The sequence below is a fragment of the Lissotriton helveticus genome, chromosome 1_1 (genome assembly GCF_964261635.1).
Source record: "Lissotriton helveticus chromosome 1_1, aLisHel1.1, whole genome shotgun sequence".
NCBI classification, from domain to species: domain Eukaryota; kingdom Metazoa; phylum Chordata; class Amphibia; order Caudata; family Salamandridae; genus Lissotriton; species Lissotriton helveticus.
Window position 1 is genome coordinate 800,407,771 of NC_136057.1, and position 15,112 is coordinate 800,422,882.

A 15,112-nucleotide genomic window follows, 5' to 3' on the forward strand; every position below is an offset into this window, starting at 1 on the left:
GTCAATGCACTCCAAACCAGTTCCTCTCGGACAAATTACAAACGAGATGGCGTGAGTGTTCAATGTGGTTTATTCCTTCATTTCAATTCCAGCATATATGGAAACCATGGAACCAAAAACCCTAGCACCATTAACCCAGTAAAATTAAGGGTATTGGAGCACATGCGGGCAATCGTGAATAAAGACTTGTCTTATCCGGTTGCCCGACATTTTGCGATTAAACATGGTAGCAATAGGGACCATCTTAGGTTCTTTAGTTTAGACTGTGTTCCTGAAAGTCCACGAGGTGGAAACAGATTACAGACCCTCAGGAGACTAGAATCCAGGTATATCATCGATCTAGAAACGAAGGCACCTGGAGGATTGAACATGGGGGAAGAAATGGCATCACACTTAGCCTGACCCATAAGTTGTATTACTGGATAATGATGAAACATTAATAGCAAAGGTTGAGAAAAGATAAATCATGATGGGATGAAAAATGTAAAGGTTTTATGAAAAGTTTGGTATATGATTTTTTGAAAGATGGTTATAACTTAAAGAGGAGAGGTTTTTGACGATAATGTGGGAGATGAGATAACGAGACTTCTGGGTGGGTAACATGGTATTGTTTGTTTTCTGGAATTTGATAATTGTTGCCAGAGTTTTTTGCGGTCCATGGGGCCGCAATTGCCGATACACGGCAAGATTGGATGATAGTGACAACAAGATATTCAAATGATTTCGTTCGTCAAATATGATGTTCTAAGAAAATTCTTTAGGTCTTGGCACAATTATATACAGGAGAATGATAAATAGTGATCATGAAAGGGTTTAAACGCATTTTTTGCCGATTCACGGCGTTATGTATTTATGATAAATATTGATGGTTGAAGACTGTCTGCATTGCCAATTCATGGCTTGATTTGTTATACGGGGGAAGATTTCATGAAATATTTCCTTCCAATTATATGTATTGCACATTTAAATATGGCGCGTAAAAATGTAAACCCTATTGGTCCTATTTCTATTACGTTTACCCAGAATGCAATTATAAAATGATGCCGCGAAAAATTTTCTGATGTAAACACTGACGAAGGGAACTTTCTCCCGAAACGCGTTTGTTTAAAGAATAAATTTGTGCTGTTAAGCTGCTTAAATCTCGAGAGTGCTGTATTCTTCTGTCTGGCCCGGCTGGGTATTTTTCAGAGGATTTGGAGCTACTATTTGTATCGCGGGACACCGCCGCGTTTACAGCACCCGCTATTGGAGTGACTCGTGTTGCTGGTGTACAGGAGCTGTATATATATATATATATATATATATATATATATATATATATGGTCCAAAAGTCCTGAATTCCGGCCTCAATCGCCGAAACTTCCTACAGGTACAGATCACTCAGACGCCAGTAATTGCAGTGTACGTGTTTTATTTCCCCATTACCACCAGCATGACGCGTTTCGGCTACGTCACCGCAGCCTTGATCACATAACAAAAAAGGGCCAATAATGGTGTTTAAATACTGTGAAACTGCAATCGACACCAGTCACCAGATGTATAGACATAGAAGACACAATTGAGGCTATGGGATATTAGTGGAAAACAGATAAATGTGCAAACAGTCGCAATCCATATTACAATAAATAGAGCTCTTATATAAATGTAAAAATTGATATGTACATTTCAAAATAGAGAGGCTTAAAAATAAATAAATGACAACCTTCCTTCTGCCATATGTATAATTATAGTAATAGAGTTATGCGAGCATATAACAAACCAATATTATCCTAGAACTCTACCACTGTTTTTCTTTAGCCTCATATCCAGAGCTTATATCTGTATTTCCAAAATTAATTACTTCAGTCCTCAAACAGCCCTCTATTACACTCTGATGTGTTCTGTGACAGAATTTTTTTTGGACATTAAAAGTGCAAGTGCAAGTGTAAATAAAGTGCAAGTTACATAAAGAAATGCAAATTTCTACAACCAATCTTTGATAAAAGGATATTAAAATGTCATATCAAAATACCAAGTTACAAAAACGCATTAAAATGGTGTATAGTTTCAGTAAGAAAATACATAAGTGGATGACATGTTTCCAATGATGATAATGGCATAATGCCTCAATATTTCAATGAAAATACCATCACAACCATCTCACAGTGAAAATCACTATGTTACTATTTCCCTAACACTGAGAACCAACAGTTTACTTCTTAAAAGTGCAAGTACATAATGTGCAGAGTGCAAACTCATGACAGGAAAACAATATGACTAGATAAAATCAACAGTACATGCAATCAAGGGGATATCACAGAGGCTGCTATCTACACTAGACCCCAGTGCTGAATAAAATCCAAAGTTCCTATACACGGAAAATTATTTTATATTATTTTATCCTATCTACAGCATCTAGGTTTTAACCAGGGAGTAGACAGATTTACCACACAAAGACTAGCTGGAACACAGTAAAAGATTCAATGGGAAATTCTAAGGTGGTTAACACTCTATAAAAAACTGTATAAATCCTCCCCTGTATTCATCCCATTAGGGATCCTTGTATCTAATAAAAGAATGTATTTGCTTTCTAGCTGCCTTAGTTGTTTCTCCCTGTTGCCTCCTCTTATATTCTTAGGTACTGCATCAATTATAAAGTACTTTAAGTCATTACGTTTTTTTGCATGGACTAACTCAAAATGGCGGGCAACCGGATAATTAGCATCTGAATTAACAATAACCCTCAGATGCTAAAAGATACGATTAAAGGCCTGGAGCTGCGTGCTGCCTATATATTTGAGTCCACAGGTACATTCTAGTACGTACACTGCAAAGTCTGTACGGCATGTGTACAGCCCTTTGATTTGGATCAGGTTGGGGTCAAAGGCAGAGCAATATTCACTGGTATTAATACCGAATTTGCATGCCCTGCATGAAATACACCTGTGGAAACCTGTCTTATTAGATAGCCAGTTCTTAACCGTCACTACTTTAGGGCTAGATTTTACAAGGGCATCTCTCATGGATGGAGCCCTCCTGAAGGTGATGGATGGCTCATCTGGTATCAGTGGGGCTAGACTGATATCTGTTTTAAGCAGCGGCCAGTGTTTTTTAGTATCCCCCTTACTTTCCTCTCTTCAGTATTGAAAGTCGTGATAAGGCTAATTTTCTCTCCTTCCTTATCAGGATCTGGGTTGGTTTTAGTTTGTCTACTGCCAATGCTGCCAGACAGGCATTCTTCTCTGCTCCTACTGTTAGCTCTCTCCCTGGATTGTTCAAGTGCTGGGGTGCGTAGCCACGGGCCAGAAATCTCTTATGCGCGTCAGTTTGGCAGGCCTCTAGCTCAGACTCAGAGCTACAAACTCTACGAATCCTGATGAACTCCCCGTACGGAATACTTTTAATGAGATGACCAGGGTGGGCACTCCTAGCATGTAAAATTGCGTTGCCCGCTGTGATTTTCCTATGCAGTCTGGTTTCAAGTTTATTTTCATTGACATAGACTTCTACATCTAAAAACTGGATGAGGGTTTTATTTCTTTGGGACGTGAATTTAAGATTAAGCTCATTCTCATTTATCACATTGACAAATTCACTGGCAGATTCCTGAGACCCTTTCCAAACCATGCAAATGTCATCTATGAACCTCCAGAAATGAAGTATGCTGTCAGAAAACCTGAATTTGTGAGTACCCCAGAGGACATGCTTCTCCCACCACCCAACATGCAAGCATGCATAGGTTGGGGAGAAGCATGCCCCCATAGCCACCCCTCTCTGCTGCTGGTAAACCTCCTTATTGAAAAGAAAATAATTATTCATTAAACAGAGTTGTATCATTCTCAGTAACATGACATTGTGTTGTCTAAATATGATGTTACGTTGGTCCAAGAAATACTTGACAGCATTGAGTCCATCTGCATGTTGGATGCTGGTATACAAAGTACTGATGTCAAGGCAATGAGTATGAGACCTGGTTCCCATTTCACTTCCTTGAGTTTAGTAAGAAAATGCCCCGTGTCCTTAATAAAAGAAGGAAGGTTCTCTACAAAATCATGGAGAAAGTAGTCCACATACTTGGAGACTGCTTCCAACAAGCTCCCCTGGGCCGAAATGATGGGTAACCCCGGGACCGGGTTTGTCAACTTGTGGATCTTGGGAATGAGATAAAAAGTCGGAGTGACTGGAAAATCATTCTTTATAAAAGCATGTTCATGTTTACTGAGGAGACCTTCTCTTTTCCATTGGTTAAGCTCCTTATGCACTGTGTCTTTCAGACATCTAATGTCGTTAAAGTTCCCCTTTCTGTAACAGGTTACATCACCCAAGTGTCTTTGAGCTTCTTCCATGTAGAGGGTTCGAGGCCAAATAACAATATTTCCTCCCTAATCTGCTTTATTAATAATAAGGTTGGAGGTATCTCTAAGCTTTTTCATGAGACTATTGTATTGTTTTTCCATATATTTGAGTTTTTTGGTCTTCCTAGAGACGTTAGTTTGTAACCCCTTCAGATCTTCAATTACCATATCACTAATGGTGTCTATCGCGTCCTTAGGCATTAAAGGAATAAAGGTGGAAGTTGCTTTAAAATGTGTGACACAAGATTGATTGATGTTAATGCCCATTTTTATGTTATGTTATGTTATATAGATTTCTATAGCGCACAGCTGCCCCAGCAAAGGGACGTCCCGGCGCTTAAACCAATAGGGAGAGAAGCTACTGCGGATGTTGGTTGCAGCCTACGTAACATAAATTAAGGGCAGAAGCGATGGGTTTTTATAGCTTTCCTAAATGATAGGAGGTCATTCAGGCCACGGATCTGGGGAGGTAAGGCATTCCAAAGCTTGGCCGCCAAGTATCGGAAGGATCGGCCGCCCATACGTGCCAACTTCACAGGGGGGACGACTGCAAGGTTCTGTCCTTCCGAGCGCAAAAGGCGCCGAGGTGTGTACAGTGTTAATAGTGGGTTTAACATAGGTAAGGAAGTGGTTTTCAGGATTTTGAATGCAAGACATATGGTCTTGAAGTGTATCCTCTTCTCTACCGGAAGCCAGTGGAGTTTGGTTAACGTGCTTGCCACTGACTGATGACGAGGGAGACCAGTCAAGACTCTTACTGCCGCATTCTGGACTCGTTGCAATCTAGCTTTCTCAGCTAAGTTTGCCCCTAGGAGAAGGGAGTTTGAATAGTTCAGTCTGGAGAGGATAGTTGCCTGCACTACGCATTGTCGCGCCTGAGGGTCAAAGAACTTAAGGATTGGCTTAAGGTTCCGTAAGAACCCAAAACATGTGGCAGCAAGCTTTGTGGTCTGGTGGGTGAAGTTAAGGGCAGAGTCCACCCATACTCCAAGATTTTTCACGTAGCTTTTAGGTTCGGGCAGTTTGCCAAGTGACTCCGGCCACCATTTGTCGCCCCAGGTTTCTGTCTCTTTTCCCACCACTAATACTTCCGTCTTAGCAGCGTTGAGCTGAAGGAAGTTAGATGTCATCCAGGTGGTTATGTCTGTGAGGCTCTGTTTGAAGTTCTGTGCACTCAGCCCCTCTACATCCCGTAATGTCACCACTAGCTGGGTGTCATCTGCGTAAGATACTAACGACAATCCCCCTCACCTGGCTACCTCTGCCAGTGGTCGGACATATAGGTTAAATAGGGTAGGGCTGAGTGCCGAACCCTGGGGAACTCCTTGTCCGATAGATCTCTCTTTAGAGAGTAAAGGGGGGATGGACACCCTGAATGATCTCCCAGAGAGAAATACTTTAAGCCAGTTAAGAGCTTGTCCCGATATTCCTACCTCCTCTAGCCAGAACAGCAGCATCTCGTGTGAAACCGTATCGAAGGCAGCACTGAGATCAGAGCTGCCGTCTCGCCAGTGTCTAATATGGCCCGGAGATGCTCCGTCACACTCAGGAGAGCTGTTTCGGTGCTGTGACCAGCACGGAAACCATGCTGAGACCTGTCAAGAATAGAATTGGTCATAAGAAATTTTGTCAGGATGGAATCGACATGGGACTCTGCCACTTTGGCTGGCCAGGGTAACAGCGATATAGGTCTGAAATGTTCCGGCAGGGTAGGGTCTAGCGTAGGTTTTTTTATGACAGGGGAGACCCAAGCCTGTTTCCATCTAGAGGGAATCTCAGCAGTGGAAAAGGATGAGTTAATGATCTCCCAGAGAGGGCCCAGTACTGTCCAGTCTGCTGCTCTGAATTGTGCTGGTTTTAGGGGATCTGCAGGCGAGCCGGAGTTGATTTTATTGCAGAGTCTAAGAAAGTCCTCTCGACTAAGCGCAGGTATGTTTGTGACCTTAGGAGTGGTCATGGCATCCAAGAATTTGATGTGCGGTGAAGGGGGAAAAGAGTTATAAATCTTCTGGATTTTCTACATGAAGAAGGATGCTAAATTCTCGCACAGCATGGGAGAAGGATTGGACTTTTCGACCGTTTTTTTGGTGCTGAGTTCTTTTAATATTTTGAAGATAGTTTTGGAGGCATTCTGACTACTGCTAATCTCCTTCGCATAGTATGTGGCTCGAGTTCTGCAGATATTCCAATGGTAGTTTTTTAGTTCTTGGACATAGATGGCTTTAAGCAAGGGGTCATATTCTTTCCTCCATTGACGCTCAGCGATTTTACACTCTTTCTTAAGGGAGGAGAGTTCTTCGTTGTACCAGGGGCTGGATTCACGCGAACAATCTCTGATCCATTTTGCAGGTATGAGGGCTTCTAGGGCCTGATTGATCCAGCTACAAAAGTCCTTATATCCCAAGTTCGGGTCAACACTGGCTTTATATGGGTCGACTGCGAGGAGAGCATGAAGGTCTTCGAGTCGGAGCTTTCTCCAAGGCCTCTTGAGCACTGGCTGTACATCATTAATATTGGATGTTTCCCCCATGGGGATTGTCATGCTCACCAGTCTGTGATCTGTCCAGGACATAGGGATGGGTATTCCAGCTGTCGTGTCAGTCAGATTAGAGAAAATGGGGTCGAGAAGGTGTCCACCACTATGTGTGGGGCCACTGACTAAATGTCTGAGCTGGAAAGCGGCCAGATCAGCCAGTAGAGTACCTATCTTCTTGTCAGCGATGAGGTCAAAGTGGATATATTTAGATCTCCTACTATAGTAAAATTTGCTGTTCCTGTCACCAAGGAACCCACCGTGTCAAGAAGAGATTTTATGAAAGTAGTATCTTGTCCAGGGGGTCTATAAATCAGAATGCCCGTAAGAGTGAACTGTGGGTTAATTTTGACATTATATCGGGCACATTCACTGCCTACAATGTCTAGTTCAGAGAAAAGGCACGAGTATTGGGACTTGGCCATCATTGCTATTCCTCCTCCCCTAGCTTGTCTATTTAGTGTAAATATAGAATAGCCTACAGGGGTGGGTAGGTTAATGACGAGTGCATATCGTCTTGCAACCAGGTCACTGCGATGAATAGAATATCCAGAGCATAGTTACTTATGAGATCGTGGATTTCCAAATGATGTTTTTGTAAAGATCTTACATTGAGCTGCGCAATCCTAACTTGTTGGGGGGCTTCTACTATAAGGGACTGAAGTGTCGAGGGTTTAGGAAGGAAGAAGCCGCAGGGGCATTGAAAGCTACCCTTCCTACGCGTTAAAGCGTGTTTGTTGCACGTACCGTCAGTGACATTGAGGTTCAATAGCTGCCTCCTAGAATAGGTGACCCTATTGCTCCTAGTAGTGTCAGGGTCCCTGGCGAGAGGCAACGACCAGGCGCGGACGGGCGCAGACGGGCTTCTCTTAGGCGAGTCTTCAGTGTGCTGAAGGCGTGCCCGCTGTGCTCCTGTCCTCCCATCCTCTATAAACCCCTAAGGGCCCGTCTGATTGGTGCAGGATGCACAGCGGAAGTCATAGTCACTTCCGGTGTGCTCCTGTACTCGTGTTCCCTCCACAACAAGCTGAACAAGTCAGTGGTGGACCGGGGAAACGAGGTAAAGAAGTTTAAAAATCGGCGAAAACACAAGAATAAAATGTAAGTGGCTCCAGCTCAGTTATAAACAAACAAATGCTTAAAACAGAGTAAATGCAAAATCAAGCGCTGCGCGCCTCTCCTTACTATCAGTCACCTAGGGAGTGCGATTATCGCTGCTGCTTATATGGTGCCGGGCCCCTGATTGGTGCAGGATGTACAGCGGAAGTCGTAGTCACTTCCGGTGTGCTCCTGTACTCGTGTTCCCTTCACAACAAGCTGAACAAGTCAGTGGTGGACCGGGGAAACGAGGTAAAGAAGTTTAATAATCAGCGAAAACGCAAGAATAAAATGTAAGTGGCTCCCGCTCAGTAATAAACAAACAAATGCTTAAAACAGAGTAAATGCAAAATCAAGCGCTGCACGCCTCTCCTTACTGTCAGTCAGCATTGCCTGTAGATTAACCTGCATTGACGTTTCTCCCACATCTTCCTCCAAAGCCAATTCATGCGCGACTTTTAATGCTCCAGTATCAGACACTTGGAATACTTGAGAAGGTTGTGACGTTTTAGTGATGCCTGCGGCTTGATCCTGAACATTTGTTAGTTTAAAATGCTTTCTCAATTTTAGTTTACGAATGAACTTAAATACGTCAATCCGGGTTTGTACATAGTTGAAGTTATTTTTAGGACTGAAAGACAGGCCCAAAGATAGTAGTTGCGTTTCAGCTTTGGAGAGAGTGACATCGGAAAGGTTCACCACTGTGTTGTCCTCTGATAAACCATGGTTAAGTCCTATGATGGGTTCAGTTATCCCCGAATCACTCACATTGGTGATTACAAGGGCCGTGCCTACCATTTCTTCCCTCTGCCCCTCTTTGTGAAGCCTCTCCCTCCTGCGCTTCCTCCTTTCGTTACTTCTTTTGTTTTTACATTTTCGTTTACTTTCCGCTGCAGCTGTGTCTTTGGTCGCAAAGTTTTGAATCTGTCCTCTATTAAAAAACCCAACTCCTCGGATGGCGAATAATGGGTTGGAATTTGAACTTGATTAGAAGTCCCTGCCATCTCATCATCAGAATTAACACTGCTTGTGGTGGAACTTAATTCTGTCTCGGAGATCCCAACTTCCAGTCCATCATTTGGAGTTTGTGTGGCAGTTTTAGAAGTAAGGGCTTGTGTCTTCATGGTATCGTATTTACGCGCAAACGTAAATATCCTGCCCGTTTCGTAATCCTGTTTATCACGGGCAAACTTATACTGCTTGCGTGTACTGATTGTCTCCTGATGTTTTACTAATCTGGCATCAATTTCATCTTTGTACTTCTTTACGAAATCTTGATTTTCATGTTTATCCAACTCATTGTTCAATTGATCTATTTCTTTTAAGATATCATTCCTATCGATTTCAGCATACTTAATAAGTATGCATATCATGTTCATGGAAGACTCCAGGTTGTTTGTTGCCCATTCTTTCAACATGAGGGGATTGGGGTTCTCAAATGATGGTGCTATGAGAACCCTCAACTCCCTCGGTACTCTTCCCACTTCTTTGTATTTCTCAAGTGAGCGCTTCTCCCACCACTTAGTCGTTTCAGTCCCTAGTAGTTTTTCCAGTTTTTTGAGTTTGCCTTTCAAATCAATAGTAGAGTTACTTTCCTCTGTTTGCTCCTTGTTGGTTCTCAATGTTGGGAGATTCACGAACATGGCATCCGCCAATGCCTCCCGGTTCTTTAATGCCTCCGCTGGTGTAGACATAATGTTATGGGGAAATAACAATGCTTCCACTTCTCCTAAAACGCTCTCTGAACGGCATTTCAGGCAGTCTTTCTTTGATGGTGTTACTATCCTCTCAACCGCACAATAGTGATAGCACACACACATATATATATATATATATATATATATATATATATATATATACATATATATATATATACAGGAATATATATATATATATATATATATTCACGCTCCAAGGTTGTCCACCTTATGAGTAGCACGCGAGCAGCAGCTTTATTTATGTGTAGGTGAGGAGGGGGATCTGCTCGTAGACGCCGCTCCGTAATGGATCTGCCCGACGCGTTTCGAAGCTCCATCTGCTTCTCTTCAGGGGCTTTAACGGAAGCGGTGTGCGCACCCGTTACACTTCTCCAATTTCATATAACTCACCCGCCAATGGGAGGCTCCAATGAGACTTCTGGGAAGTGTAGTGCGGAAAGCACACAATCAAGTCCTGTATGGACTCCACGAGTGGGCCCGTCCTCGATCCCATGTACGGCTGCTACTTCACTGCCGTGACCCCCACGTTAACGGGGTGGTGCATACTCTGCGGCTGGACTGCCGCATATAGATTCACGCTCCAAGGTTGTCCACCTTATGAGTAGCACGCGAGCAGCAGCTTTATTTATGTGTAGGTGAGGACGGGGATCTGCTCGTAGACGCCGCTCCGTAATGGATCTGCCCGACGCGTTTCGAAGCTACATCTGCTTCTCTTCAGGGGCTTTAACGGAAGCGGTGTGCGCACCCGTTACACTTCTCCAATTTCATATAACTCACCCGCCAATGGGAGGCTCCAATGAGACTTCTGGGAAGTGTAGTGCGGAAAGCACACAATCAAGTCCTGTATGGACTCCACGAGTGGGCCCGTCCTCGATCCCATGTACGGCTGCTACTTCACTGCCGTGACCCCCACGTTAACGGGGTGGTGCATACTCTGCGGCTGGACTGCCGCATATAGATTCACGCTCCAAGGTTGTCCACCTTATGAGTAGCACGCGAGCAGCAGCTTTATTTATGTGTAGGTGAGGACGGGGATCTGCTCGTAGACGCCGCTCCGTAATGGATCTGCCCGACGCGTTTCGAAGCTCCATCTGCTTCTCTTCAGGGGCTTTAACGGAAGCGGTGTGCGCACCCGTTACACTTCTCCAATTTCATATAACTCACCCGCCAATGGGAGGCTCCAATGAGACTTCTGGGAAGTGTAGTGCGGAAAGCACACAATCAAGTCCTGTATGGACTCCACGAGTGGGCCCGTCCTCGATCCCATGTACGGCTGCTACTTCACTGCCGTGACCCCCACGTTAACGGGGTGGTGCATACTCTGCGGCTGGACTGCCGCATATAGATTCACGCTCCAAGGTTGTCCACCTTATGAGTAGCACGCGAGCAGCAGCTTTATTTATGTGTAGGTGAGGACGGGGATCTGCTCGTAGACGCCGCTCCGTAATGGATCTGCCCGACGCGTTTCGAAGCTCCATCTGCTTCTCTTCAGGGGCTTTAACGGAAGCGGTGTGCGCACCCGTTACACTTCTCCAATTTCATATAACTCACCCGCCAATGGGAGGCTCCAATGAGACTTCTGGGAAGTGTAGTGCGGAAAGCACACAATCAAGTCCTGTATGGACTCCACGAGTTGGCCCGTCCTCGATCCCATGTACGGCTGCTACTTCACTGCCGTGACCCCCACGTTAACGGGGTGGTGCATACTCTGCGGCTGGACTGCCGCATATAGATTCACGCTCCAAGGTTGTCCACCTTATGAGTAGCACGCGAGCAGCAGCTTTATTTATGTGTAGGTGAGGACGGGGATCTGCTCGTAGACGCCGCTCCGTAATGGATCTGCCCGACGCGTTTCGAAGCTCCATCTGCTTCTCTTCAGGGGCTTTAACGGAAGCGGTGTGCGCACCCGTTACACTTCTCCAATTTCATATAACTCACCCGCCAATGGGAGGCTCCAATGAGACTTCTGGGAATGAAATTGGAGAAGTGTAACGGGTGCGCACACCGCTTCCATTAAAGCCCCTGAAGAGAAGCAGATGGAGCTTCGAAACGCGTCGGGCAGATCCATTACGGAGCGGCGTCTACGAGCGGATCCCCGTCCTCACCTACACATAAATAAAGCTGCTGCTCGCGTGCTACTCATAAGGTGGACAACCTTGGAGCGTGAATCTATATGCGGCAGTCCAGCCGCAGAGTATGCACCACCCCGTTAACGTGGGGGTCACGGCAGTGAAGTAGCAGCCGTACATGGGATCGAGGACGGGCCCACTCGTGGAGTCCATACAGGACTTGATTGTGTGCTTTCCGCACTACACTTCCCAGAAGTCTCATTGGAGCCTCCCATTGGCGGGTGAGTTATATGAAATTGGAGAAGTGTAACGGGTGCGCACACCGCTTCCGTTAAAGCCCCTGAAGAGAAGCAGATGGAGCTTCGAAACGCGTTGGGCAGATCCATTACGGAGCGGCGTCTACGAGCGGATCCCCGTCCTCACCTACACATAAATAAAGCTGCTGCTCGCGTGCTACTCATAAGGTGGACAACCTTGGAGCGTGAATCTATATGCGGCAGTCCAGCCGCAGAGTATGCACCACCCCGTTAACGTGGGGGTCACGGCAGTGAAGTAGCAGCCGTACATGGGATCGAGGACGGGCCCACTCGTGGAGTCCATACAGGACTTGATTGTGTGCTTTCCGCACTACACTTCCCAGAAGTCTCATTGGAGCCTCCCATTGGCGGGTGAGTTATATGAAATTGGAGAAGTGTAACGGGTGCGCACACCGCTTCCGTTAAAGCCCCTGAAGAGAAGCAGATGGAGCTTCGAAACGCGTCGGGCAGATCCATTACGGAGCGGCGTCTACGAGCGGATCCCCGTCCTCACCTACACATAAATAAAGCTGCTGCTCGCGTGCTACTCATAAGGTGGACAACCTTGGGGCGTGAATCTATATGCGGCAGTCCAGCCGCAAAGTATGCACCACCCCGTTAACGTGGGGGTCACGGCAGTGAAGTAGCAGCCGTACATGGGATCGAGGACGGGCCCACTCGTGGAGTCCATACAGGACTTGATTGTGTGCTTTCCGCACTACACTTCCCAGAAGTCTCATTGGAGCCTCCCATTGGCGGGTGAGTTATATGAAATTGGAGAAGTGTAACGGGTGCGCACACCGCTTCCGTTAAAGCCCCTGAAGAGAAGCAGATGGAGCTTCGAAACGCGTCGGGCAGATCCATTACGGAGCGGCGTCTACGAGCGGATCCCCGTCCTCACCTACACATAAATAAAGCTGCTGCTCGCGTGCTACTCATAAGGTGGACAACCTTGGAGCGTGAATCTATATGCGGCAGTCCAGCCGCAGAGTATGCACCACCCCGTTAACGTGGGGGTCACGGCAGTGAAGTAGCAGCCGTACATGGGATCGAGGACGGGCCCACTCGTGGAGTCCATACAGGACTTGATTGTGTGCTTTCCGCACTACACTTCCCAGAAGTCTCATTGGAGCCTCCCATTGGCGGGTGAGTTATATGAAATTGGAGAAGTGTAACGGGTGCAAACACCGCTTCCGTTAAAGCCCCTGAAGAGAAGCAGATGGAGCTTCGAAACGCGTCGGGCAGATCCATTACAGAGAGGCGTCTACGAGCGGATCCCCGTCCTCACCTACACATAAATAAAGCTGCTGCTCGCGTGCTACTCATAAGGTGGACAACCTTGGAGCGTGAATCTATATGCGGCAGTCCAGCCGCAGAGTATGCACCACCCCGTTAACGTGGGGGTCACGGCAGTGAAGTAGCAGCCGTACATGGGATCGAGGACGGGCCCACTCGTGGAGTCCATACAAGACTTGATTGTGTGCTTTCCGCACTACACTTCCCAGAAGTCTCATTGGAGCCTCCCATTGGCGGGTGAGTTATATGAAATTGGAGAAGTGTAACGGGTGCGCACACCGCTTCCGTTAAAGCCCCTGAAGAGAAGCAGATGGAGCTTCGAAACGCGTCTGGCAGATCCATTACGGAGCGGCGTCTACGAGCGGATCCCCGTCCTCACCTACACATAAATAAAGCTGCTGCTCGCGTGCTACTCATAAGGTGGACAACCTTGGAGCGTGAATCTATATGCGGCAGTCCAGCCGCAGAGTATGCACCACCCCGTTAACGTGGGGGTCACGGCAGTGAAGTAGCAGCCGTACATGGGATCGAGGACGGGCCCACTCGTGGAGTCCATACAGGACTTGATTGTGTGCTTTCCGCACTACACTTCCCAGAAGTCTCATTGGAGCCTCCCATTGGCGGGTGAGTTATATGAAATTGGAGAAGTGTAACAGGTGCGCACACCGCTTCCGTTAAAGCCCCTGAAGAGAAGCAGATGGAGCTTCGAAACGCGTTGGGCAGATCCATTACGGAGCGGCGTCTACGAGCGGATCCCCGTCCTCACCTACACATAAATAAAGCTGCTGCTCGCGTGCTACTCATAAGGTGGACAACCTTGGAGCGTGAATCTATATGCGGCAGTCCAGCCGCAGAGTATGCACCACCCCGTTAACGTGGGGGTCACGGCAGTGAAGTAGCAGCCGTACATGGGATCGAGGACGGGCCCACTCGTGGAGTCCATACAGGACTTGATTGTGTGCTTTCCGCACTACACTTCCCAGAAGTCTCATTGGAGCCTCCCATTGGCGGGTGAGTTATATGAAATTGGAGAAGTGTAACGGGTGCGCACACCGCTTCCGTTAAAGCCCCTGAAGAGAAGCAGATGGAGCTTCGAAACGCGTTGGGCAGATCCATTACGGAGCGGCGTCTACGAGCGGATCCCCGTCCTCACCTACACATAAATAAAGCTGCTGCTCGCGTGCTACTCATAAGGTGGACAACCTTGGAGCGTGAATCTATATGCGGCAGTCCAGCCGCAGAGTATGCACCACCCCGTTAACGTGGGGGTCACGGCAGTGAAGTAGCAGCCGTACATGGGATCGAGGACGGGCCCACTCGTGGAGTCCATACAGGACTTGATTGTGTGCTTTCCGCACTACACTTCCCAGAAGTCTCATTGGAGCCTCCCATTGGCGGGTGAGTTATATGAAATTGGAGAAGTGTAACGGGTGCGCACACCGCTTCCGTTAAAGCCCCTGAAGAGAAGCAGATGGAGCTTCGAAACGCGTCGGGCAGATCCATTACGGAGCGGCGTCTACGAGCGGATCCCCGTCCTCACCTACACATAAATAAAGCTGCTGCTCGCGTGCTACTCATAAGGTGGACAACCTTGGGGCGTGAATCTATATGCGGCAGTCCAGCCGCAAAGTATGCACCACCCCGTTAACGTGGGGGTCACGGCAGTGAAGTAGCAGCCGTACATGGGATCGAGGACGGGCCCACTCGTGGAGTCCATACAGGACTTGATTGTGTGCTTTCCGCACTACACTTCCCAGAAGTCTCATTG